This window comes from Patagioenas fasciata, chromosome 3 (assembly GCF_037038585.1).
Source record: "Patagioenas fasciata isolate bPatFas1 chromosome 3, bPatFas1.hap1, whole genome shotgun sequence".
NCBI lineage: Eukaryota > Metazoa > Chordata > Aves > Columbiformes > Columbidae > Patagioenas > Patagioenas fasciata.
Window position 1 is genome coordinate 59,726,564 of NC_092522.1, and position 6,000 is coordinate 59,732,563.

The 6,000-nt window shown below is 47.6% G+C and overlaps 1 protein-coding gene across 4 annotated transcripts in view; it reads right to left on the minus strand.

Moving 5' to 3' along the window:
- Positions 1 to 4,400, minus strand: part of RGS17 (regulator of G protein signaling 17) — a 77,869-nt gene extending 73,469 nt beyond the window's left edge. The window contains exon 1 of one of the 4 annotated variants that reach the window (XM_065834479.2): positions 3,980 to 4,400. The gene's annotated coding sequence lies outside the window, so the exon portion shown is untranslated. The remainder of the gene's footprint in view (positions 1 to 3,979) is intronic. The other 3 variants (XM_065834478.2, XM_065834477.2, XM_065834480.2) reach the window with 3 other exon arrangements.
- Between the last annotated feature and the right edge of the window lie 1,600 nt (positions 4,401 to 6,000).

Below are 6,000 nucleotides of genomic sequence, written 5' to 3' on the forward strand. Positions count from 1 at the left end.
CAGAGAAACCTTTTGAATGCGGATAACCGACTTCAGGTTGAAACACAGAATTTTTACAGAAAAAATATCTCTGGATTGGTTAATTTGCCAAGGGATCAGAGTGAGACATGTATGGACCTCTACCAGACTCAGTGCCGAGCTGAATGGCTGAGCCTCTTTGGAGGGTGCAGGAGCCCCACAGGATTCAGCAGCAAATCTACTCACACAAGCCTACTTACAGCCTGTATAGTTATAGCCATCAGCTGTAACTATGAACAGATAAACTTAATTACAACTTAATCTATTAATTTGTTTTTCTACCCTATGCACAAGCTTTTAATTAATGAACACTATGGAAAGTTCGATTGCATTATTCATTATCAAGACAACTTAGGACAATGAAGAGGTCAACAGAAATGCTAAATTTCTTGAAGGATTTAGTTTTTAATACATTTTAACTCAAGCTAATTAGCACATTAATTTTTCTCAGAAAACTTCTTCTGTAGTCACACAGCAAGCATAACAAGTATGGTAAGGAAGTATTTTTCATTTAAAAAGTTGAAGTTGAGAACTTTGTACAAGTGCAAAATAAATCCCTACCTGCCATCATGGAGACATGATCAGGAAGGAGCTAATGGAACTGTGACGGACATTTCTGTATGGGCGAATACTATTTCACTTAATACACATCTAGCATATTCATAAGTCTCTTCATCTTTTAGTTTTTTGGGAGATGAGGATTACAATATCTGAGGTTGCCAGTATTTTTACTTTTTTCTCAACTCATGTGGCTTATACTGTTCTCCACTTGTACACATTCGGCTGTGGATTCTGTTGCTCCAAGTTGTGTCTGCTACTGATTTCAAACTATGAGAACTCCCGGGTCTTTGGATTCATGTTGTGCTTTTGTAGTTCTCTGGTCTCCTATTTCTTTATTATTCTTGTGATGAAATTAAGTGGGGCTGCTGGTGACATCAGGGAAGCTTTCTCCAATGTTGGTCTGATCAATAATAGTGCTCCTCAAGCCTGATTCAAACTCAGTAGTCCTCTCGGGTAGAAGAATTTCTGTCATAGCTCCTTCCAAATCAGTTAAGATTTTGTGGGACGTTTAAACTTTACTTTTAGAACTATCCATGTTGTTCAATATGCACATCCTTATTATGAATGTTACACAGAACAATTAGAAGTGATGCTAATTCAAATGTACAGAGTTCACAGATACGTGTCCTTTGACATGTAGTTTGTATTTAGTATGTAGCAGACTTTTTAAAACGAAGAATTGCAGTTTGAGAATAACACATTTAATCTTGTTTTCAGGGTAGACAGAAAACTGGATTAGGATAGGGAATTTTTCACCAAGCTGTCAGTCAGATTTCAATTCCAATCAATAGTGCAGGGAGTTAATTTTCAACAGACAGCTTTTCAGGAGCCTTCTTGAAATGAGTTCATGGGTTCAGGGCAATTCTTTGTGCACAAGTGTCCATGTTGCATAACAAGAAAAAGAATGACTATTCTTATCTGTAGATTTCAACATAAAGACCAAGGGCTGAATATGGCTTTACATCCCTAGACAGACCTTTTGACTCAGTGACAGATAAAATGAAGGGACTTGATCTGCCAGCACTGTACCTGCTCTGGTGTGAGAGGACTCCTAGCACCTTGTACAGGCACAGTGCGCACTCCTTGTCACATACGAAAGCTACAGAGCACTGAATGAAATTATCAGGCAGCAGGTTCATAGTGAAAAGGAAGTACTTCTTCCCACAAATTATAATTAAATTGTGGGCCTCATTGCCACAGTGGTTGAGACCGAAGTATAAATGGATTTTTAAAAAAGGAGTAGAGAAATTCCAGGGCTCATTAAATACAGTGGTCTGGGAGCAAATCCCCATTTAAGAAATCCCTGTACTACGGTTTGCTGGAACTTGAAAGTATATCGCCGGATACCAGTCCTGTTTCTTACGTTTTTCTCCCTTCAGCATCTGCTAATGACTATAGTCAGAGCCAGGATATTGGACTAGGTGTCCAACTCACTATAGCAATTTTTTTGATCGTATGCTTTTAATCAAATTATGTTCTTATTTTGGCTACCTAAAAGGATCTTAGGCCCTGATGGAGAAAGGCATTTAAATGCCTAATGTATTTTAGGGAGGTAAGTGCTTTTGTGTATCATAGCCTTCGTGCCCTAGGCCGCAAACTTATTGGGGTGGGGCACGTATCTTTTCTTAGGACTTTGCTTATATTGAGTATTAACCTAAATAAAAGTCTATATTTTATAACAGTGTGTAACACTGTTTCCTTTTAAAGGTTAAATAATATGTTTGCCTAAATGGTTTGTGCCACAGAAAAATTCCCTACCAATTTACGTAAGGACGGTGACACTAGCATCTACTGCTGTGAAAAAGAATTAATGTCCTTCATAGAAATCCCCACATTTGCCCTACATGCATATTACATTTGCAGAAAGCTATTTATCACCTGTTACCCGTAATACTGTTGCCAAATGGTATGTCACTTACTTACATTTACCTGGCAGGATATTTGAGATTTCATCCATTTTGCAAAAGCATCTGCCTGCAAACCTATGACACACGTTGGTGAAAATCCAGATACAGAAATGAAGAAACCAAATACTGAAAATCCTAAATTTTAGCCCTGCCAGTTCTATGCCTGGCAGTGCAGTTAAGGCTTCATTCTAAATCAACAAGAAGAGGTGACTGTAAATTGTGCAACACAGGGTTGACAGCTCAGCAAGATAGGCAACCTCAGCTTTCTTAATTGAGGGCAGTTTCATCCTAGGGAGAGGTGAAGAACCGCAGGAGCCGCACGCCGCGGGTTTCGGGCACTGGGGAGCCTTATAGCATCCCCCGCAGCACCGGGAAGCGGCGGCAGCTGGTGTTTCCCAGGGCGCAGGGAAGCCCGGCGCTGCTCGAGGCCGTGACGGCGCTGCGCTGTCCCGCACTGCTCGGCACCGGGGCCGGGGCTGGAGCGGGAGCAGCCCCTATCCCGCCGGCCGCGCCCGGCCGCCTGGTCCGCCCGCCGCCCCCGCCCGCATCCCGCCGACATTTCCAGGGGAGGGGCGGGAAGGAGGCCGGGACAGAGGTATGGCGGTGCCGCAGGGTACGGCGGGCGGGGGAGGCTGGGTGCCGCCTGGGGACCGCGGCCCCAAGGTGGGGGCGGCCCCCGCCGCGTTCCCCCGCCGACGAGGCGGGGGCTCCCCGGGCCCAGCCCGGCCCGGTGGGGGCTACCGAGAAAGGGGACCGTGGAAAGGGAGAGATAGAAGAGCAACTCTTGATCTTAGAGCAACGACTCGTTTGTTCACCCTCACCTTCCACCGGCTTCTCAGATTAAAATTATAACAGCAGCAATAATAATAATTACAACACTTTTCCCCCGCTCCCCTCCCGCCAAGCAGACCCGCGTTACAGGGAGCGGAAGGTCAAGAGGAAAAGCAGGAGCGCTGCCTTATCCGCGAGCTGGTTCCTGTCACATCGCCAGCCCATGTCCTCGGCTTCCCCGGGGGCGGCCCGGTCCCTCCCCGGGCTGGGCAACATCGCCCGGCGCGGCAGACGCCCCGCGACATCGCCTCGGCGGAGCCGCGGCACGCCAGACACAAACCGAGGGGGGTGCGGCGAGGGAGGGAGCGGGCAGAGCCCAGCAGCACCTCTCCCCACCCCTTTGTGCATCGCGAGCAGGGAGACACACACACGCACAAATGCACACGCACCCCACCTTGCAGCCTCGGTGCCGCAACCGCCCGTTGTTACAAACGCACACACACATGCACACACGCTGACACACAGTCGGTCCCCCCGGTAAATGCATTTTCTGTCGCTTGCACTCCACCACCCTCCATCCATCCTCCCTCTCTCCTCCCTCCCTCCTCTTCCTCTTCCTGCCCCCATTTGGTTAATGTTCTCCCCTCCGTGCATCAGTATAAAGCAGACATTTTGATGCTGTTTAACACGATTTAGGCTTAAATAAAAGCGGAGCGCCTTACCCACCCCCGCCCGGCTGCGTGCAGTTTGGCGCTGAGCGATCCCGGCAAGGGTTGGTGCGGCTCGTCCCTAGCGGAGCGGGTTTGCTGCCATCCGCCCAACTTCAGCACCCAGCCGGCAGGAAGAGGGAGACGGCGGCGGGCAGGCAGTAGTCAGGGAGGGAGAGAGGGAGGGAGGGCAGGCGAAAGGGAGGGAGGGTGCGAGGAGCAGCGCGGAGGCAGGGAGCCTCCGCACATGCGCTGTGCCACCGGCGGCGGAGCCCGGCGGCAGCGGGAGTTTCCCCTCTTGGACCCGGCGGATGAGTCACGGCCCGCCCCAGCCCGGCACCGGCGCTCGCTCGCTCGCCCGCCGTCCCCGGGGATGCTCAGCCGGGCTCCGCCGCCGTTCCCGGGGAGGTTCCCCGGGCAGCCATGGCTCCCTTCACGACGGCGCGGGCGGGGGGTCCCCCGGGGCTGTGAGAGCGGCAGGGGCGGGGACCGAGGCCGTGGCAGCGGTCCCTAACGCTCCGGGCGGCAGAGCTTCAGCATCCGAGCCTGTGGCGTGGAACAGGAGCAACATGCCGCGGTGGTAAAAAGTGAAGCGTTAGCTGCGCTGGGCTCCCACTTAATCTTGTCCCTGTATCAGTGTGTCCAAATAGAACAAAAGTAAAAAGCAGGTGTATAAAGCACTTTACCAGTTTTCATTCTCCCTGTGCAGCCGAGAGGCAGTGGTTTAGTGGCTGATTAACTTTTTGTTGTTGGGTGCCTGAAACACGTCTAAATAAAGAACCAGCGTGGATCTGTTGGTTGCAACCATGCGAATCAAGATGTTCTGAAAATCTGGCTCTGAATACTGAATTCTGCCAGGTCTTGCCAGTTAGTTTGTCCTAGCTTTCCAAACTCCAGTTTCCAAATTTTGATTCAACAGAGAACATTAGTTAGCTTCTCTACTGCACCTTGAACATTTGGAGCCTGATATGCCTCAAGGCAACAGCACTGGAAAAATACGTATTGGGCATCTGGATCCTGTCAAATCATGCCACAAATCCAGAAATGTTAATATCTCAAGAGAGAACACGTTGCTGTATTTACCACTCCACAAAAAAAATCTGGCAAGATGGTACAAAAAGGCACAAGGCTGGATTAAGGCAGTACTGTGCCTTGCCAAACCGTATATTAATTCTCTTTGCAAAACTGGTCTAGACACCTGGGTACCCCATCTAGATCCCAAAGTAGGGTGCTACAGAAACTGAAGCCAGAACTGCATGTATGTTAGTAGGGCTGAAATTAAAATAATTAGAAGCAATCCAGGAGGGCTAACTTGCATGAGAGCCATAAGAGCATAGGCACATCAAAACCATCTCTGCTGCCAGGAACCTATGTTCAAAACATAACTAATTTAACAACATGCAGCAGCAGTATGGCTTCCTTTTTGATTTATGGGATAGAAGCCTCGAATTCTGAATCATAAGGACCAAAGTCAGTATTAACCTCCCTGAAAGTCACCCCTCACAAAACCATCACTTCTATTTTATTCCGATCTTCATCCTCATGGAGAAGTCCAAGAACCGCAAATCATAACTCTGCTTGATACCACAGCTTATTTACTGACCAAAGACACCCATATCACTGATTTTATGTCACATTCTGTCCAAGCAAAATTTTTACAGTCTGTGTCCTCTTTGTCTTATAAATTGCTCATACCTTTTCACCTTTTCCCCAGCAAACATCCCCCTCTGCTCCTTGTGTATGAACAGAAATCTCTTGAATTGTTCAGTTAATTTAAAATAATTAAACCAAGAGCAACTGATCTTTAACTTAATGTTTAAGCTTTTGTTTAAGACTTGAAGAAGGGCCTGAAAAATTGTTATTTCCAGCTATCCAAAGAGTCCTAATAAAAATGCTGTGTGCATGGAGAGTTTGCCCTCAGAAAATCATACCAGTTTTAGTTACATACCTAAATAAAGATGTAAGTGTAAGTCCAAGTTAAACATCTGAGTGCATGGCAGTTTGGAAGTCTGTATGGAAATTTAGCTTACATTCCC